The sequence below is a fragment of the Anabrus simplex genome, chromosome X (assembly GCF_040414725.1).
Source record: "Anabrus simplex isolate iqAnaSimp1 chromosome X, ASM4041472v1, whole genome shotgun sequence".
Classification (NCBI taxonomy): Eukaryota; Metazoa; Arthropoda; class Insecta; order Orthoptera; family Tettigoniidae; genus Anabrus; species Anabrus simplex.
Genome location: NC_090279.1, coordinates 168393019 through 168414475, shown reverse-complemented (window position 1 = coordinate 168414475; position 21457 = coordinate 168393019). Strand labels below are relative to the sequence as shown.

General features: G+C 47.5%; 6 non-coding genes across 6 annotated transcripts; all 6 read right to left on the bottom strand.

Moving 5' to 3' along the window:
- Nucleotides 1-842: 842 nt before the first annotated feature.
- Nucleotides 843-924, bottom strand: TRNAS-CGA (transfer RNA serine (anticodon CGA)). The gene has a single exon. It is a non-coding gene; the product is annotated as a tRNA-Ser (tRNA).
- A 3512-nt stretch (nucleotides 925-4436) lies between these two features.
- On the bottom strand, nucleotides 4437-4518 carry TRNAS-UGA (transfer RNA serine (anticodon UGA)). The gene has a single exon. It is a non-coding gene; the product is annotated as a tRNA-Ser (tRNA).
- Nucleotides 4519-10979: 6461 nt separating this feature from the next.
- TRNAS-CGA (transfer RNA serine (anticodon CGA)) lies at nucleotides 10980-11061 on the bottom strand. Its single transcript has one exon. It is a non-coding gene; the product is annotated as a tRNA-Ser (tRNA).
- Nucleotides 11062-13906: 2845 nt separating this feature from the next.
- Nucleotides 13907-13988, bottom strand: TRNAS-UGA (transfer RNA serine (anticodon UGA)). Its single transcript has one exon. It is a non-coding gene; the product is annotated as a tRNA-Ser (tRNA).
- A 4566-nt stretch (nucleotides 13989-18554) lies between these two features.
- On the bottom strand, nucleotides 18555-18636 carry TRNAS-UGA (transfer RNA serine (anticodon UGA)). The gene has a single exon. It is a non-coding gene; the product is annotated as a tRNA-Ser (tRNA).
- A 2153-nt stretch (nucleotides 18637-20789) lies between these two features.
- Nucleotides 20790-20871, bottom strand: TRNAS-CGA (transfer RNA serine (anticodon CGA)). Its single transcript has one exon. It is a non-coding gene; the product is annotated as a tRNA-Ser (tRNA).
- Nucleotides 20872-21457: the final 586 nt, after the last annotated feature.

Sequence of the window (21457 nt, the reverse complement as noted above, 5' to 3'; positions counted from 1 at the left end):
CCCCCACTACTCAATTTTGCGCAATAGCGCTGTCCCTCTCTTTGCTTATTCCTGTCTTGCTCGCTCCGCCTCTCTGCCCCTTCCTCACTTGCTTTACAGCACTCCACCACCCGAGCAGAGTTGAGTAGATCTTAGTCGAACTTAGCCGAGTCACCCCGAGACAAAGCGCTGTTCCGAACTGAGCCGAGTCGGACCGGTGCATTGTGCAAAGAACCTCTGCGCCTCGGTTAGCACGCGTGAGATTTTGGGCGTTTGAGAGACATTGGGTTACATCAATCTTGATAGAAGTGTATTACTACCTGATGACAAATAACTCGCATGAAGCAGAGCTTGGAGGGGTAATAATGGGAAGGAAGTTAGTGAAGGGGATAACTACTGCTGTGTTGCACACTTGAGATCTTAACCCGCAATACAGTTACAATAAATTTCAACGAGCCGGTGTGAACACTTCCGTAGCAACCATGGAAGTGCCTTCTCTCTCACTCACGCTACAGCACATGAGTTATTTTGGGCTCAGCTAAGGTTTTGTACCGTCATAGATTGATCTACCTCTACAATAACTTGATGTTAAGAACACCGAGCAAGAGGCTGCCTGGTTTGGGGGACGTAGTTATCAGCCTGCACTCGGGAGATAGGGGATACGAAACCCACTGTCGGCAGCCCAAAATATGGCTTTCCGTGGTTTATTACTTTCACACCAGGCGAATGCTGGGGCTGTACTTTTAATTAAGGCCACGCTCGCTTCTCTAATTGTCCTTGTCCTTCGCCATAAGACTTGTCAGTGTCAGTGCCTTAGTAAGGCAAACGGTTGAAAAATATGTTAAGAAGTAAATTTAAACGTTCGCTACGGACAGGAGTCGAACCTGTGCGGGTAGAACCCATTGGATTTCGAGTCCAACTCCTTAACCACTCGGACACCGCAGCGCACAGCGTTTGATGAGCTGTGAGAGATTGTTCTAGCATAGAATAGCCGTCATTTCTATTTAGGAAAGGGTGTTGATGAAACTGGTTTCTGTAATTCTGTTTCTGTGCTGCAAACTGGTTCTAATTCCCCATCCACCATCGTTCGTCTAGTTACGACGATCCAGTTTAAAGAGCATAGCATTTTCTCGTCGCCAATTCCCCGTCCTGATAAAACTTAACTTCACCGAAGACAACGAAGAAATATGCACGTGAAAAGTTCATTTTCAGCCAAATATAGCCCCAGGGGCTCTGAACTTTCGGAGCGTGGGTTGGCGACCACTGGGCCTTTAGCTGAGTCCTGGCATTGCTTTCACTTACTTGCGCCAGGCTCCTCACTTTCATCTATCCTATCCGACCTCTCTTGGTCAACTCCTGTTCTTTTCCGACCCCGACGCTATTAGGTTTGCGAGGGCTAGGGAGTCTTTCATTTTCACGCTTTTCGTGGCCCTTGTCTTCCTTTGGCCGATATCTTCATTTTTCGAAGTGTCGGATCCCTTCCTTTTTTCCCATCTGATTAATGTTATTTAGAGGATGGTTGTCTAGTTGTACTTCCTCTTAAAACAATAATCACCACCACCACCAGCCAAATATCTCGTTAGCTCCTTGACAGACTCCGCCTCAGTGGTGTAGTGGTTAGTGTGATTAGCTGCCACTCCCGGAGGCCCGGGTTCGATTCCCTGCTCTGCCACGAAATTTGAAAAGTGGTACGAGGGCTGAAACGGGTTCCACTCTGCCTCTGGAGGTCAACTGAGTAGATTCCTACCTCAGCCATCCTGAAAGTGGTTTTCCGTGGTTTCCCACTTCTTCTCCAGGCAAATGCCGGGATGGTACTTAACTTAAGGCCACGGCCGCTTCCTTCCCTCTTCCTTGTCTATCCCTTCCGATCTTCCCATCCCCCACCAAGGCCCTTGTTTATCATAGCAGGTGACACCAGTTGTGTCTCATGATCCAGGACACTGCCCTTGAGGCGATAGAGGTCGGATCCCTCGCAGAGTCCGAGGGAGAAACCAACCCTGGAGGGCAAACAGGTTAAGAAAGAAAGAAAGAAAGAAAGAAAGCTCCTTGACAGCTATGCCGTAGATTTTATTTCTTCTTGCTCAATCTGTTTACCCTCCAAGGTTGGTTTCTCCCTTGGACTAAGCCTCAAGGGCAGTGTCCTGCAGCGGGAAACTTTGGGTCGGGGATACAACTTGCGAGGAAGACCAGTACCTCTTCCAGGTGGCCTCACCTGCTATGCTGAACAGGGGCCTTGCGGAGGGATGTTTGGATAGACAAGGAAGAATGAAGGAAGCGGCCGCGGCCATAAGTTAGGTACTATCACGGCATTTGCCTGTAGGAGAAGTGGGAAACCACGGAAAACCACTTAAAGGATGGCTGAGGTAGGAATCTACTCAGTTGACCTCCCGAGGCTGAGCGGACCCCGTTCCAGCCTTCGTAACACTTTTGAAATTTCGTCGCAGAGCCGGGAACCGAACCCGTACCTCCGAGGGTAGCAGCTAATCACACTAACCACTACATCACAAAGACGGACTTTCTGCACGCTCTCTTTCATTATTTTTTGTCCCCATTTCAAACTCGGACATCGCAGCAGTAAAAGAAATGGCGTATGGCTTTTAGTGCCGGGAGTGTCCAAGGACAAGTTCGGCTCGCCAGATGCAGGTCTTTTGATTTGACATCCGAAGGCGACCTGCGCGTCGTGATGAGGATGGAATGATGATGAAGACGACACATACACCTACACCCCGAGCCAGCGAAATTAACCAATTAAGGTTAAAACTAGCAGTTTCCCGCTGGCTCCGCCCGCAATGTACAAAGTATGGTGTTGTTCGTTACTATCCTCACGGATGTATTTGCAAAGTTTCGAGTTAATGAAATAAAGCACATAATCTGCTGTGGTAATAGAATGTAATATTATGTCAACAAAACACTTGAAAATACATCACAAAAAGAAATTGAATTAAACGTTCCTTGGAACAACACTACGCGCCAAACTGTTAAAAAGTCCTTCAACGATCTTCTTCATGGAAACAAATATACTCATTACTTTTCTCAGAATCTACCAATTTAAGTAGTTATTACCTTAAAAGAAAGCGCTTGATCCACTCAGTGTTTTTAGACCAAAACAAACTCCGTGTCCGCCTCTGTGGTGTAGTGGTTAGCGTGATTAGCTGCCACCCCCGGAGGTCCGGGTTCGATTCCCGGCTCTGCCACGAAATTTGAAAAGTGGTACGAGGGCTGGAACGGGGTCCACTCAGCCTCGGGAGGTCAACTGAGTAGAGGTGGGTTCGATTCCCACCTCAGCCATCCTGGAAGTGGTTTTCCGTGGTTTCCCACTTCCCCTCCAGGCGAATGCCGGGATGGTACCTAAGTTAAGGCCACGGCCGCTTCCTTCCCTCCTCCTTGCCTATCCCTCCCAATCTTCCCATCCCTCCACAAGGCCCCTGTTCAGCATAGCAGGTGAGGCCGCCTGGGGGAGGTACTGGTCATACTCCCCAGTTGTATCCCCCGACCAAGAGTCTGAAGCTCCAGGACACTGCCCTTGCGGCGGTAGAGGTGGGATCCCTCGCTAAGTCCGGGGGAAAAACCGAACCTGGAGGGTAAACAGACGATGATGATGATGATGAACAAACTCCGTACCTCAAGTAGAACCAAAGATATGATTGCTTCAAAGGGTAAACAGATGATGATGATGATGATGAACAAACTCTGTACCTCAAGTAGAACCAAAGATATGATTGCTTCAAAGATACAAAAAATTGAAAAATCAAGTAATTTGGGGAAGGTGGAAGTTAAGTGATTTATAGTACCTGATAACAAATCTGTGCATGAATACCTTTCAGTTAAAAAAGAATGAAGGAAATCGACCTGATAGAACATGCAAATGCCGGGATGGTACCTAACTTAAGGCCACGGCCGCTTCCTTCCCTCATCCTTGCCTATCCCTTCCAATCTTCCCATCCCTCCACAAGGCCCCTGTTCAGCATAGCAGGTGAGGTCGCCTGGGCGAGGTACTGGTCATACTCCCCAGTTGTATCCCCCGACCAAGAGTCTGAAGCTCCAGGACACTGCCCTTGAGGCGCTAAGTCCGAAGGAAAAACCGAACCTGGACGGCAAACAGATGATGGTGATGATGATGATGATGATGATGAGAATGGCCGGACTGACTGACTTAAGTTTTCATAATTTTTTTAAAATATATAGATTCCCGACCCTGCCGCGAATCGAACCCGGGTCCCCTGTGACCAAAGACCAGCACGCTAACCATGTAGCCGGACATCGTAGCAGTGATCGACAGTGACTGGAGGAACTTCGCCCATCGTCCACGGACTATGATATAGCCTGCCTGCCCACCCACTTACAGTGTGATGTGTACCCACGGGTCGGATTGCCCTGCGTAGGCAACTCTCATCTAGCGGGTCCTCCAAGCCCGGAGTTATGAACCCTCCAGCCAAATTCCAACAAATTAAAAATTACGCTGCGGACAGGATTCGAACCTGTGCGGGTAGAACCCATTGGATTTCAAGTCCAACTCCTTAACCACTCGGACACCGCAGCACACAATGCTTTGATGTGGAGTCTAGTACATCATACAATGCCAACTTAACCTTCACTTCCGTTGTACTGTTATCAGCTTGCTATTTCACTGACGTAGAGAAACGTCACTGAATGGCTTACGGATGTGGGCACGCCCCCTCTCTCCATCTGCGCTGTTACGAGTACGAACTAACTGGCAGTGTACCGCTGCTGGAGACAAATTGATAAGGAATACAGGGGAGAGATCCATCTGTTATGATGATGATGATGCGTGTTGTTTAAAGGGGCCTAACATCGAAGGTCATCGGCCCCATCTGTTATCAATTGAAATGGAAGAGAGGTAACATTTGTCTAGACTTGGAAGTGGAAAACCAGACAGGCTATAACAACGACGGTGGATGGTCGAATTCAGAGTCAATTGATATATACGAGTCATCATTTCAATGATTAGCCAAAGATTAACCTGATTTAAGCATGCGGAACGTACATTTACTTTGATGAGTAATTTAGGCCGCTTTTGTGGTGTAGTGGTTAGTGTGATTAACTGCCACCCGAGGAGGCCCGGGTTCGATTCCCGACTCTGCCGTGACATTTTAAAAGTGCCGGGATGGTACCTAACTTAAGGCCACAGCCTATTCCTTTCCGGTTCCTTGCTCATCCCTTCCAATCTCCCCATCCCCACAAGGACCCTGTTCACCATAGCAGGTTAGGTCACCTGGGCGAGGTACTGGACCTCTTCCCCAGTTCCATACCCCCCCCCCCCCCAGGTCCGAAAGGCACAGCCCTTGAGAGGGTAGAAGTGGGATTGCTCGCTGAGTCTGAGGGAAAAACCTGTCCTGGAGGGTAACAGATTAAGGAAGAAAGATTATTTAATTACACCAAATGTTTAAATATGACAAAGACTAGGTATTGACCTCCTAATCTCGTTATTCTTTGATTGCATTTATTGAGAAGACATGTCCGCCTCTGTGTTGAAGTGGTTAGTGTGATTCGATTCTCGGCTCTGCCACGACATTTGAAAAGTGGCACGAGGACTGGAATGGCGTCCACTCAGCCTCGGGAGGTCAACTGAGTAGAGGTGGGTTCGATTCCCACCTCAGCCATCCTGGAAGTGGTTTTCCGTGGTTTCCTACTTCTCCTCCAGGCAAATGCTGGTATGATACCTAACTTAAGTCCACGGAAGCTTCCTTCCCTCTTTCTTGTCTATCCCTTCCAATCTTCTCATCCACCTGCAATGCCCCTGTTCAGCATGGCAGGAGAGGCCTCCTGGGCGAGGTAGTGGTCATCCTCCCCAGTAGTATCACCGACCCAGAGTCTGAAGCTCCAGGACACTGCCCTTGAGGCGGCAGAGGTGGGATCCCTCGCTGAGTCCGAGGAAAAAACCAACCATGGAGGGTAAACAGATAAAGAAGAAGAAGAAGAAGTAGAAGAAGAAAAGACATTGGGAAACGTTTCCATTCGGATACCCATGCATTCGTCATTATAAACCCTTACCTGCTGTTCCTACTGTCAGGCGCCCTGAAAATTGCTTTCTGTGGTTTCTCTTCCTCTTCGGGCCATCCCCCTGTGGGTGGTGGCGTAGAATAACACCCACGGTATCCCCTGTCTGTCATAAGAGGCGACTAAAAGGGGCCTCAGGGGCTCTGAAATTAGGAGCGTGGGTTGGCGACCACGGGGCCCTTAGCTAGTCCTGGCATTGTTTCCACTTACTTGTGCCAGACTCCTCACTTTCATCTATCCCGTCCGACCAGTCTTGGTCAACTCTTGTTCTTTTCCGACCCCGACGTTATTAGGTTTGCGAGGGCTAGGGAGTCTTTCATTTTCATGCCCTTCGTGGCCCTTGTCTTCCTTTGGCCGATACCTTCATTTTTCGAAGTGTCGGACCCCTTCCATCTTTCCTCTCTGATTAGTGTTATATAGAGGATGGTTGCCTAGCTGTACTTCCTCTTAAAACAATAATCACCACCACCACCACCACCTCCTCAGGCCACGGACGCTTCCTTCCCTCTTCCTTGCCTATCGCTTTCAATCTGCCCATCACTCCACAACGCCCCTATTCAGCACAGCAGGTGAGGCCGCCTGGGCGAGGCACAGATCCTCCTCCCAGTTGTAGCCCACCGACCAAACGTCTCACGCTCCAGGACACTGCCCTTGAGGCGGTAGAGGTGAGATCCCTCGCTGAGTCCGAGGGAAAAGCCGAACCTGGAGGGTAAACAGATGATGATGATGTTGACGAACTTTAAGTATTGACAAGGCTGATTTCAAATATCTTTCTTTCTATTAATCTGTTTTCCCTCCAGGGTCGGTTTTCCCTCGGACTCAGGGAGGGATGCCACCTCTACCGCCTCAAGGGCAGTGTCCTGGAGCGTGAGATATTGGATCGGGTGATACAACTGGGGAGAATGGGCAGTACCTCGCCCAGGCGGCCTCACCTGCTATTCTGAACAGGGGCCTTGTGGGGGATGGGAAGATTGGAAGGGACAGACAAGGAAGAGGGAAGGAAGCGGCCGTGGCCTTATATTAGGTACCATCCCGGCATTTGCGTGGAGGAGAAGTGGGAAACCACGGAAAACCACTTTCAGGATGACTGAGATGGAAATCGAACCCACCTCTACTCAGTTGACCTCCCGAGGCTGAGTGGACCCCGTTCCAGCCCTCGTGGCAGAGCCGGGAATCGAACCCGGGCCTCCGGGTGTGGCAGCTAATTACACTAACCACTACACCACAGAGGCTGTGAGACATTCCTAACTTGGTGCCTAACTTTTGAGACATATAAATCTGAATTTAATATGGAAATTATGAAAATTAACATTCATTAAATAAAATACACACTTGTTGAACCTTGTACTCACACTTACTTGTTACCTGCTTACTTACACATACATTATTTGAAGGGCGCCAGCTGTCACTCAGTACAGCAATAATAGAATGAGACTCTTGACTATCTCTAGGGTGTGGGGTAATAAGCTTACTTTTGACAACATACCATATAAGTTCTGGGAAAAGGAGATTGGCGTTCGGTTTCCCCATTAATTTTGAGGTTAAGATATTTTACTGTCAATGAAATGAAACTATGAATTCGTTTGATAGAACAATATATATTCTTTAAATAATATATCAAAAAATAGTGAGTCTTGTTGCGATAAAACAGATGAAAATATGAAATTATGACATTGCAACTGAAAGAAACTAGGCATGAATTTAAATTCTTCTTGACCGGACATTTAACAATTTATACGAAATATTTCCCTCACTGATTCACTTGACTGTACCTTCAACACTTTGAGTGTAATTACGACGTAATCCAATGATCTGGTGTTTACTGTAGATGTGTCACGCCTAACTTGGTGATACATCCTTGTGACTGCTTCTTCTCCATATCATCTGACTTCTTTGTAAGTCAATATGGTATTACCTCTTGGCAGGTCCAGGGTTGCCCTCTCTGACTCCATGGTAAGCCCTTGGGTCCGTGTCTTCAACTGAGTGAGCGACCAACCTTGTCCTCACTCTCTCAATGACCAATAATTAATGGCTCACTGAGTCTTCTCCATCTCTCGTTCACACTTATTGACTGACCGACTGAGGCATCTTGATCTAGTAGACTTCTTCACTGTACTGCATCCGTATAAGTAATGACTGACGCTACAATGTGCATCCACCTTTTATAGACGTTGGTTGACACAGCTACGTAATCTCCAGAAATAACCATGACATACTCCCACAACGCGGCAAATATTACATACAGTGGTGAAATAGCCCGCAGGCGGCTAACTCCGTGAGCGCATATCTAAATAAATACAATGCCGTAGCCATGGCGCGGCGATGACTTGGCAGAATCGCCACTAATATTGCACAATGCCCCAACGTCACATCCAATCTCTGATATATACAACAATTCTCACTGTACAGGTGTTTAATGATAATCTACACATACGTATATATGCATACATCTAAGTACAATCTTGCAAGCAACAGGCAATTGCAAAATCGAATTGAATAAAACGGATAATTACAATAATAGTAACAATATCACAGATAACATAATAATACGGACATAATAATAATAATAATAATAAGATCATTAGAAAAATTTTAGGCCCGAAACTCGTAGATGAACAGTACCGCCTTAGAGGGAAACAGGAAATCAAACAATTTTCTAACATTCACAGCGACATCAGAAAACGCAGATTAAGATTCTTTGGACATATAAAAAGGATGAACCCAGATAGACTTACCAAGCAAATAGTTGAATTTTATGAAAACCGAAGTAAAGCTAAAACGGACACAATAAAATGGATTGGCGAAATTAAAACAGATCTCAAACTGGCAGGAATTACACCTGAAGACATCCAAAGCCGGGTTATCTTCAGAACCAAAGTTCATAAGTGGCAAGTTGACCAAGAGGGAAAACCAAAGAAGAAGACCGGAACAACATGGTCTCAAGAGAGAAAAGAAGCACACAGCAAACGAATGAAGGAAGTGTGGGCACAAAGAAAGGCAAATGCCTGCCTCTAAGTACTTTGCGTAGTCCTAATGGGCTCATTCGCAATATATATATATACATATATATATATATAATAATAATAATACAGATAAAATAATAAAAATACAGATATCATCTTGTAACGGGATTTGAACCGTTACAGCTGACTAGAAATATTGTACATGTTATAAGAGGACTTGTTAAAAATGTGATTGGTGTTTAGTTGTATGTCCAAAATATATTTGGTAGTTTGTGTAAACCACTGATGAAGAGGTCAATAAAAGCCTAGAAACATGTACGGTGTATTATGTGATAATACTTAATTATATAAGTAACTTTAAGTATTGACAAGGCTGATTTCAAATATGACAGAGAATTTATTGGAATACAATATCTCATTCATGACAATAATTGATGTCGCTGCTCTGTCCTTAATATATCTAAGAAAGGAGTGTCCCGAAGTCTGAAGCATAATACTTAAGATATTTGCTAGTTGCTTTACGTCGCACCGACACAGATAGGTTTTATGGCGACGATGGGACAGGAAAGGGCTTGGAGTGGGAAGGAAGCGGCCGTGGCCTTAATTAAGGCACAGCCCCAGCATTTGCCTGGTGTGAAAATGGGAAACCGTGGAAAATCATTTTCAGGGCTGCCGACAGTGGGGTTCGAACCTACTATCTCCCGAATACTGGATACTGGCCGCACTAAAGCGACTGCAGCTATCGAGCTCGGTACTTAGGTATTTGAAGCCGGTGATTATTCACACGGGCCATCCGATCTTCCGTAATGAGTCATTTCAGTAGCTGCAAATCTTCCTCCTTTCGATGAAATCATATGCATAATTTTGGTCTTATTTACTGAAAAGCTATTTTCTGTCGCCAGTGACATTAATTTGAGGAAAACCATTCGGATTTCCTCATGACTTTTTGAGGTGATAACCATCCCATCAGCCCACTTGTACATTTTTACTTCCTCGCTTTCTTACCTTTGTATTCTTCTACGACATTATGTCAAATTAAAACCCCCTCATTTTTTACTACCCGATCCTGAATTGCTCCACACAGGTTACCAATCAGGGCGCCGCAGAGTGCATGCACTGGTGTATTGCGCGGCGCAAGGTTCAAAAGACGACTTGGCTAGGTCGATCACATTGCAGACCCCCACTACTCAATTTTGCGCAATAGCGCTGTCCCTCTCTTTGCTTATTCCTGTCTTGCTCGCTCCGCCTCTCTGCCCCTTCCTCACTTGCTTTACAGCACTCCACCACCCGAGCAGAGTTGAGTAGATCTTAGTCGAACTTAGCCGAGTCACCCCGAGACAAAGCGCTGTTCCGAACCGAGCCGAGTCGGACCGGTGCATTGTGCACAGAACCTCTGCGCCTCGGTTAGCACGCGTGATATTTTGGGCGTTTGAGAGACATTGGGTTACATCAATCTTGATAGAAGTGTATTACTACCTGATGACAAATAACTCGCATGAAGCAGAGCTTGGAGGGGTAATAATGGGAAGGAAGTTAGTGAAGGGGATAACTACTGCTGTGTTGCACACTTGAGATCTTAACCCGCAATACAGTTACAATAAATTTCAACGAGCCGGTGTGAACACTTCCGTAGCAACCATGGAAGTGCCTTCTCTCTCACTCACGCTACAGCACATGAGTTATTTTGGGCTCAGCTAAGGTTTTGTACCGTCATAGATTGATCTACCTCTAGACTAACTTGATGTTAAGAACACCGAGCAAGAGGCTGCCTGGTTTGGGGGACGTAGTTATCAGCCTGCACTCGGGAGACAGGGGATACGAAACCCACTGTGGGCAGCCCAAAATATGGCTTTCCGTGGTTTATTACTTTCACACCAGGCGAATGCTGGGGCTGTACTTTTAATTAAGGCCACGCTCGCTTCTTTACTTGTCGTTGTCCTTCGCCATAAGACTTGTCAGTGTCAGTGCCTTAGTAAGGCAAACGGTTGAAAAATATGTTAAGAAGTAAATTAAAACGTTCGCTGCGGACAGGATTCGGACCTGTGCGGATAGAACCCATTGGATTTCGAGTCCAACTCCTTAACCACTCGGACACCGCAGCGCACAACGACTGATGAGCCGTCATTTCCATTTAAGAAAGGGTGTTGATGAAACTGGTTTCTATAATAGATTGACACTGTGCAGCAAACTGGTTCTAATTCCCCATCCACCACCGTTCGTCTAGTTACGACGATCCAGTTTAAAGAGCATAGCATTTTCTCGTCGCCACTTCACCGTCATGATAAAAATGAACTTCACCGAAGACAACGAAGAAATATGCACGTGAAAAGTTCATTTTCAGCCAAATATAGCCCCAGGGGCTCTGAACTTTCGGAGCGTGGGTTGGCGACCACTGGGCCTTTAGCTGAGTCCTGGCATTGCTTTCACTTACTTGCGCCAGGCTCCTCACTTTCATCTATCCTATCCGACCTCTCTTGGTCAACTCCTGTTCTTTTCCGACCCCGACGCTATTAGGTTTGCGAGGGCCCTTCGTGGTCCTTGTCGTCCTTTGGCCGATATCTTCATTTTTCGAAGTGTCGGATCTTTTCCTTTTTTCCCCTCTGATTAATGTTATATAGAGGATGGTTGTCTACTTGTACTTCCTCTTAAAACAATAATCACCACCACCACCAGCCAAATATCTCGTTAGCTCCTTGACAGACTCCGTCTCTGTGGTGTAGTGGTTAGTGTGATTAGCTGCCACTCCCGGAGGCCCGGGTTCGATTCCCTGCTCGGCCACGAAATTTGAAAAGTGGTACGAGGGCTGTAACGGGTTCTACTCTGCCTCTGAAGGTCAACTGAGTAGATTCCTACCTCAGCCATCCTGAAAGTGGTTTTCCGTGGTTTCCCACTTCTTCTCCAGGCAAATGCCCGGATTGTACCTAACTTAAGGCCACGGTCGCTTCCTTCCCTCTTCCTTGTCTATCCCTTCCGCTCTTCCCATCCCCCACCAAGGCCCTTGTTTATCATAACAGGTGAGGTCGCCTAGGCGTGGTACTGGTCATCCTCACCAGTTGTGTCTCACGATCCAGGACACTGCCCTTGAGGCGATAGAGGTGGGATCCCTCGCAGAGTCCGAGGGAGAAACCAACCCTGGAGGGCAAACAGGTTAAGAAAGAAAGAAAGAAAGAAAGAAGGAAAGAAAGAAAGCTCCTTGACAGCTATGCCGTAGATTTTATTTCTTCTTGCTCAATCTGTTTACCCTCCAAGGTTGGTTTCTCCCTTGGACTAAGCCTCAAGGGCAGTGTCCTGCAGCGGGAAACTTTGGGTCGGTGATACAACTTGCGAGGAGGACCAGTACCTCGTCCAGGCGGCCTCACCTGCTATGCTGAACAGGGGCCTTGCGGAGGGATGTTTGGATAGACAAGGAAGAATGAAGGAAGCGGCCGCGGCCTTAAGTTAGGTACTATCACGACATTTGCCTGGAGGAGAAGTGGGAAACCACGGAAAACCACTTAAAGGATGGCTGAGGTAGGAATCTACTCAGTTGACCTCCCGAGGCTGAGGTGGACCCCGTTCCAGCCTTCGTACCACTTTTGAAATTTCGTCGCAGAGCCGGGAACCGAACCCGTACCTCCGAGGGTAGCAGCTAATCACACTAACCACTACATCACAAAGACGGACTTTCTGCACGCTCTCTTTCATTATTTTTTGTCCCCATTTCAAACTCGGACATCGCAGCAGTAAAATAAATGGCGTATGGCTTTTAGTGCCGGGAGTGTCCGAGGACAAGTTCGGCTCGCCAGATGCAGGTCTTTTGATTTGACATCCGAAGGCGACCTGCGCGTCGTGATGAGGCTGGAATGATGATGAAGACGACACATACACCCACCCCCCGGGCCAGCGAAATTAACCAATTAAGGTTTAAACTAGCAGTTTCCCGCTGGCTCGGCCCGCAGTTTATACAAAGTATGGTTTTGTTCGTTACTATCCTCACGGATGTATTTGCAAAGTTTCGAGTTAATGAAATAAAGCACATAATCTGCTGTGGTAATAGAATGTAATATTATGTCAACAAAACACTTGAAAATACATCACAAAAAGAAATTGAATTAAACGTTCCTTGGAACAACACTACGCGCCAAACTGTTAAGAAGTCCTTCAAAGATCTTTTTCATGGAAACAAATATACTCATAACTTTTCTCAGAATTTACCAATTTAAGTAGTTATTATCTTAAAAGAAAGAGCCTGATACACCGAGTGTTTTTAGACCAAAACAAACTGCGTACCTCAATTAGAACTAAAGATATGATTGCTGCAATGAGAAAAATGTTGAAGAAATGAGATGTCAAATTGAATGTGCACTCATAACTTTCCTCAGAATGAACCAATTTAAATAGTTAAGGGCTAAAATGAAAGAGCTTGGTCCGTTGAGTGTTCTTAGGCCAAAACGAACTCCGTACCTCAATTAGAACTCAATATATGATTGCTTCAAAGATACAAAAAAATTGAAAAATCAAATAATTTCAGGAAGGTGGAAGTTAAGTGATTTATAGTACCTGATAACAAATCTGTGCATGAATACCTTTCAGTTAAAAAAAAGAATGAAGGAAATCGACCTGATATAATGGCCGGACTGACTGACTTAAGTTTTCATAATTTTGTTTAATATATAGATTTCCGACCCTGCCGCGAATCGAACCCGGGTCCCCTGTGACCAAAGGCCAGCACGCTAACCATGCAGCCGGACATCGTAGCAGTGATCGACAGTGACTGGAAGAACTTCGCCCATCGTCCACGGACTATGCCTGTCTGCCTGCCTGCCTGCCTGCCTGCCTGCCTGCCCACTTACAGTGTGATGTGCACCCACGGGTCGGAATGCCCTGCGTAGGCAACTCTGATCTAGCGGGTCCTCCAAGTCCGGAGTTATGAACCCTCCAGCCAAATTCCAACAAATTAAAAATTACGCTGCGGACAGGATTCGAACCTGTGCGGGTAGAACCCATTGGATTTCAAGTCCAACTCCTTAACCACTCGGACACCGCTGCACACAATGCTGTGATGTGGAGTCTAGTACATCGTACAATGCCAACTTAACATTCACTTCAGTTGTACTGTTATCAGCTTGCTATTTCACTGACGTAGAGAAACGTCACTGAATGGCTTACGGATGTGGGCACGCCCCCTCTCTCCATCTGCGCTGTTACTAGTACGAACTAACTGGCACTGTACCGCTGCTGGAGACAAATTGATAAGGAATACAGGGGAGAGATCCATCTGTTATGATGATGATGATGCTTGTTGTTTAAAGGGGCCTAACATCGAAGGTCATCACCCCCCATCTGTTATCAATGGAAATGGAAGGGAGGTAACATTTGTCTAGACTTGGAAGTGGAAAACCAGACAGACTATAACAACGACGGTGGATAGTCGAATTCAGAGTCAATTGATATATACGAGTCATCATTTCAATGATTAGCCAAAGATTAACCTGATTTAAGCATGCGGAACGTACATTTATTTTGATGAGTAATTTAGGCCGCCTTTGTGGTGTAGTGGTTAGTGTGATTAACTGCCACCCGAGGAGGCCCGGGTTCGATTCCCGACTCTGCCATGACATTTTAAAAGTGCCGGGATGGTACCTAACTTAAGGCCACGGCCTATTCCTTTCCGGTTCCTTGCTCATCGCTTCCAGTCTCCCCATCCCCACAAGGACCCTGTTCACCATAGCAGGTTAGGCCACCTGGGCGAGGTACTGGACCTCTTCACCAGTTCCATCCCCCCCCCCCCCCGGTCCGAAAGGCACAGCCCTTGAGAGGGTAGAAGTGGGATTGCTCGCTGAGTCTGAGGGAAAAACCTATCCTGGAGGGTAACAGATTAAGCAAGAAAGATTATTTAATTACACCAAATGTTTAAATATGACAAAGACTAGGTATTGACCTCTTAATCTCGTTATTCTTTGATTGCATTTATTGAGAAGACATGTCCGCCTCTGTGTTGAAGTGGTTAGTGTGATTCGATTCTCGGCTCTGCCACGACATTTGAAAAGTGGCACGAGGACTGGAATGGCGTCCACTCAGCCTCGGGAGGTCAACTGAGTAGAGGTGGGTTCGATTCCCACCTCAGCCATCCTGGAAGTGGTTTTCCGTGGTTTCCTACTTCTCCTCCAGGCAAATGCTGGTATGATACCTAACTTAAGTCCACGGAAGCTTCTTTCCCTCTTTCTTGTCTATCCCTTCCAATCTTCCCATCCCCTTGCAACGCCCCTGTTCAGCATGGCAGGAGAGGCCTCCTGGGCGAGGTAGTGGTCATCCTCCCCCGTTGTATCACCGACCCAGAGTCTGAAGCTCCAGGACACTGCCCTTGAGGCGACAGAGGTGGGATCCCTCGCTGAGTCCGAGGAAAAAACCGACCATGGAGGGTAAACAGATAAAGAAGAAGAAGAAGAAGAAGAAGAAGACATTGGGAAACGTTTCCATTCGGATACCCATGCATTCGTCATTATAAACCCTTACCTGCTGTTCCTACTGTCAGGCGCCCTGAAAATTGCTTTCTGTGGTTTCTCTTCCTCTTCGGGCCATCCCCCTGTGGGTGGTGGCGTAGAATAACACCCACGGTATCCCCCGTCTGTCATAAGAGGCGACTAAAAGGGGCCTCAGGGGCTCTGAAATTAGGAGCGTGGGTTGGCGACCACGGGGCCCTTAGCTAGTCCTGGCATTGCTTCCACTTACTTGTGCCAGACTCCTCACTTTCATCTATCCCGTCCGACCAGTCTTGGTCAACTCTTGTTCTTTTCCGACCCCGACGTTATTAGGTTTGCGAGGGCTAGGGAGTCTTTCATTTTCATGCCCTTCGTGGCCCTTGTCTTCCTTTGGCCGATACCTTCATTTTTCGAAGTGTCGGACCCCTTCCATCTTTCCTCTCTGATTAGTGTTATATAGAGTATGGTTGCCTAGTTGTACTTCCTCTTAAAACAATAATCACCACCACCACCACCACCTCCTCAGGCCACGGACGCTTCCTTCCCTCTTCCTTGCCTATCCCTTTCAATCTGCCCATCACTCCACAACGCCCCTATTCAGCACAGCAGGTGAGGCCGCCTGGGCGAGGCACAGATCCTCCTCCCAGTTGTAGCCTACCGACCAAACGTCTCACGCTCCAGGACACTGCCCTTGAGGCGGTAGAGGTGAGATCCCTCGCTGAGTCCGAGGGAAAAGCCGAACCTGGAGGGTAAACAGATGATGATGATGTTGACGAACTTTAAATATTGACAAGGCTGATTTCAAATATCTTTCTTTCTATTAATGTGTTTTCCCTCCAGGGTCGGTTTTCCCTCGGACTCAGGGAGGGATGCCACCTCTACCGCCTCAGGGGCAGTGTCCTGAAGCGTGAGATATTGGATCGGGTGATACAACTGGGGAGAATGGCCAGTACCTCGCCCAGGCGGCCTCACCTGCTATTCTGAACAGGGGCCTTGTGGGGGATGGGAAGATTGGAAGGGACAGACAAGGAAGAGGGAAGGAAGCGGCCGTGGCCTTATATTAGGTACCATCCCGGCATTTGCGTGGAGGAGAAGTGGGAAACCACGGAAAACCACTTCCAGGATGGCTGAGGTGGGAAACGAACCCACCTCTACTCGGTTGACCTCCCGAGGCTGAGTGGACCCCGTTGCAGCCCTCGTACCACTTTTCAAATTTCATGGCAGAGCCGGGAATCGAACCCGGGACTCCGGGGGGTGGCAGCTGATCACACTAACCACTACACCACAGAGGCGGACACAGGAAAAACATAGTCATACATTTTAATGTTTCTTAAAGTGAAAGAGATTCTTGAAAAGAAAGGGGTGGGGGTGTTACTGTGCAGACTGAGTCAATTTTGAAAAAGAATTCGGAACTGCTTATGACTAAGAGAGTACCTGAAAAAGTGTCAGACTCGTTGGCTGAACGGTCAGCGTACTGGCCTTCGGTTCAGAGGGTCCCGGGTTCGATTCCCGGCTGGGTCGGGGATTTGAACCTTAATTGGTTAATTCCAATTGCACGGGGGCTGGGTGCATGTGTTGTCTTCATCATCATTCAACCTCATCATGACGCGCAGGTCACCTACGGGGGTCAAATAGAAAGACCTGCACCTGGCGAGCCGAACCCGTTCTGGGATATCCCGGCACTAAAAGCCATACGACATTTCATTTCATTTCATACCTAAAAATGTGGGTGCCTCCGTATGAACAAATTCAGCCATTTAAATAGATGAATGTAGGGAACATTTCAACATGCGAAGATGTAGAAAAAAGCATATTATATTTGCAAAATAATACAGATATCAAAATTGTAGTTTTGTAATTTTCTGACCCTCTGAACCGAAGGCCAGTACGCTGACCGTTCAGCCAACGAGTCGGGACACTTTTTCAGGTACTCTCTTAGTCATAAGCAGTTCCGAATTCCTTTTCAAAATTAAGAATCAACAGGAATCAGCAACTTAATTGCGGTGCATGCCATTCAGAACTCCTAAAGTTAACTGAATTCCAAGTCATAATGTAAACATTCTCTCTTTCTTTCGTAATCTGTTTACCCTCCAGGGTTGGTATTTCTCTCGGACACAGCGAGGGATTCCACCTTTACCCCAAAGATGGCAGTGCCCTGGAGCGTGAGACTTTACGTCGGTGGGATACAACAAGGGAGGAGGACCACTACCTCGCCCAGGCGGCCTCACCTGCTATGCTGAACAGGGGCCCAGTACGGGAGTGAGAAGATTGGAATGGGTAGACAAAGGAGAGGGAAGGAAGTGCCCGTGGGCTGAAGTTAGGTACCATCCCGGCATTTACCTGAAGGAAAAGTGCAAAACGACGGAAAAGAACTTCGAGGATGGCTGAGGTAATCGAACCCCCCTCTGATCAGATTATCTCCCGAGGCTGCGTGGACCCCATTCCAGCCTTCGTACCACTTTTTCAAATTTCGTGGCAGTATCTAACAACAAGTCCGCCTCTGTGGTGTAATGATTAGCGTGATTAGCTGCCACCCCCGGAGGCCCGGGTTCGATTCCCGGCTCTGCCACGAAATTTAAAAAGTGGTACGAGGGCTGGAACGGGGTCCACTCAGCCTCGGGAGTTCAACTGAGTAGGGGTGGGTTCGATTCCCACCTCAGCCATCCTCGAAGTGGTTTTCCGTGGTTTCCCACTTCTCCTCCAGGCGAATGCCGGCATGGTACCTAACTTAAGGCCACGGCCGCTTCCTTCCCTCTTCCTTGCCTATCCCTTCCAATCTTCCCATCCCTCCACAAGGCCCCTGTTCAGCATAGCAGGTGAGGCCGCCTGGGCGAGGTACTGGTCATACTCCCCAGTTGTATCCCCCGACCAAGAGTCTGAAGCTCCAGGACACTGCCCTTGAGGCGGTAGAGGTGGGATCCCTCGCTAAGTACGAGGGAAAAACCGAACCTGGAGGGTAAACAGATGATGATGATGATGATGATCTAACAACAAAACAACAAATGTGCAGACTGAACAGAGCTCTTCAAGCGGATCAACTGCTGGAGTGATTTTCTGGCCTGCTCCAGTGACGAATATCTCACAAGATTGTTCTATCGGGTTCTCTAAGGTGATTCTAACAAATTAAAATTTTCGCTGCGGACAGGATTCGAACCTGTGCGGGTAGAACCCATTGGATTTCAAGTCCAACTCCTTAACCACTCGGACACCGCAGCACGCAGGGCTATGCTGTGGCGTCTAGTACATCGTACATACCAACTTAACCTTCACTTTAGTTGTACTGTTATCAGCTTGCTATTTCACTGACGTAGAGAAACGTCACTGAATTGGATTACGGATGTGGGCACGCCCTCTCTCTCCATCTGCGCTGTTACGAGGACGAACTAACTGGCAGTGTACCGCTGCTGGAGACAAATGTGATAAGGAATACAGGGGGGAGATCCATCTGTTATCAATGGAAATGGAAGAGAGGTAACATTTGTCTAGACTTGGAAGTGGAAAACCAGACAGAACAACGGTGGATGATGGAATTCAGAGTCAATTGATATATACGAGTCATTATTTCAATAATTAGCCAAAGATTAACCTGATCTAAGCATGCGGAACGTACATTTACTTTGATGAGTAATTTAGGCCGCCTTTGTGATGTGGTGGTTAGTGTGATTAACTGCCACCCGAGGAGGCCCGGGTTCGATTCCCGACTCTGCCATGAAATTTCAAAAGTGCTGGGATGGTACCTAACTTAAGGCCACGGCCTCTTCATTTCCGGTTCCCTGCTCATCGCTTCCAATCTCCCCAACCCCCCAAGGACCCTGTTCACCATAGCAGGTTAGGCCACCTGAGCGAGGTACTGGACCTCTTCCCTAATTCCATCCCCACCCCCCCCCCTCCCGAATGGCACTGCACTTGAGGCGGTAGAAGTGGGATTGCTCGCTGAGTTTGAGGGGAAAAAACTATCCTGGAGGGTAACAGATTAAGAAAGAAAGATTATTTAATTACACCAAATGTTTAAATATGACAAAGACTAGGTACTGACCTCCTAGTCTCGTTCTTTTTTTGATTGCATTTATTGTAAAGACATGTCCGCCTCTGTGATGAAGTGGTTAGTGTTATTCGATTCCCGGATCAGCCACGAAATTTGACAAGTGGTACGAGGACTGGAATGGCGTCCACTCAGCCTCGGGAGGTCAACTGAGTAGAGGTAGGTTCAATTCCTACCTCAGCCATCCTGGAAGTGGTTTTCCGTGGTTTCCCACTTCTCCTCCAGGCAAATGCTGGGATGATACCTAACTTAAGTCCACGGAGGCTTCCTTCCCTCTTTCTTGTCTATCCCTTCCAATCTTCCCATCCCCCAGCAAGGCCCCTGTTCACCATGGCAGGTGAGGCCGTCTGGGCGAGGTACTGCTCATCCTCCCCAGTTGTATCCCCCGACCCAGAGTCTGAAGCTCCAGGACACTGCCCTTGAGGCGGCAGAGGTGGGATCCCTCGCTGAGTCCGAGGAAAAAACCGACCCTGGAAGGTAAAAAGATAAAGAAGAAGAAGAAGTAGAAGAAGAAGTAGAAGAAGAAAACACATTGGGAAGGTAGTTAACGTTTCCATTCGGATACCCATGTATTCGTCATTATAAACCCTTACCTGCTGTTCCTACTGTCAGGCGCCCTGAAAATTGTTTTCTGTGCTTTCTCTTCCTTTTCAGGCCATACCCCTGTGGGTGGGGGCGGTAGAATAACACCCACGGTGTCCCCTGCCTGTCGTAAGAGGCGACTAAAAGGGGCCTCAGGGGCTCTGAAATTAGGAGTGTGGGTTGGCGACCAAGGGGACCTCAGCTGAGTCCTGGCATTGTTTCCACTTACTTGTGCCAGACTCTACACTTTCATCTATCCTATCGGACCTCTCTTGGTCAACTCTTGTTCTTTTCCGACCCCGACGCTATTAGGTTTGCGAGGGCTAGGGAGTCTTTCATTTTCACGCCCTTTGTGGCCCTTGCCTTTCTTTGGCCGATACCTTCATTTCTCGAAGTGTCCGACCCCTTACATTTTTTCTCTCTGATTAGTGTTATATAGAGGATGGTTGCCCAGTTGTACTTCCCCTTAAAACAATAACCACGACCACCACCACCTGGTTTGGGTCACGTAGTTATCAGCCTGCATTCGGGAGACAGGGGATACGAAACCCACTGTCGGCAGCCCAAAATATGGCTTTCCGTGGTTTATAATTTTCACATCAGGCGAATGCTGGGGCTATACTTTTAATTAAGGCCACGCTCGCTTCTTTACTGGTCCTTGCCCTTCGCCATAAGACTTGTCAGTGTCAGTGCCTTAGTAAGGCAAACGGTTGAAAAATATCTTAAGAAGTAAATTAAAACGTTCGCTACGGACAGGATTCGAACCTGTGCGGGTAGAACCCATTGGATTTCGAGTCCAACTCCTTAACCACTCGGACACCGCAGCGCACAACGGTTGATTGAGCTGTGAGATGTTGTTCTACCATAGAATAGCCGTCATTTCCATTTAAGAAGGGGTGTTGATGAAACTGGTTTCTATAATAGATTGACACTGTGCTGTAAACTGGTTCTAATTCCCCATCCACCACCGTTCGTCTAGTTACAACGATCCAGTTTAAAGAGCATAGCATTTTCTCGTCGCCACTTCCCCGTCCTGATAAAAATTAACTCCACCGAAGACAACGAAGAAATAAGCACGTGAAAAGTTCATTTTCAGCCAAATATCTCGTTAGCTACTTGACAGAGTCCGCCTCTGTGGTGTATTGGTTAGTGTGATTGGCTGCTCCCCCTGTGGGTGGGGGTAGTAGAATAACACCCACGGTATCCCCTGCCTGTCGTAAGAGGCGACTAAATGGGGCCTCAGAGGCTCTGAACTTTGGAACGTGGGTTGGCGACCATGGGGCCCTCAGCTGAGTCCTGGCATTGCATCCACTTACTTGTGCCATGCTCCTCATTTTTCATCTATCCTATCCGACCTTTCCTGGTCAACTCTTGTTCTTTTCCGACCCCGACGGTATTAGGTTTGCGAGGGC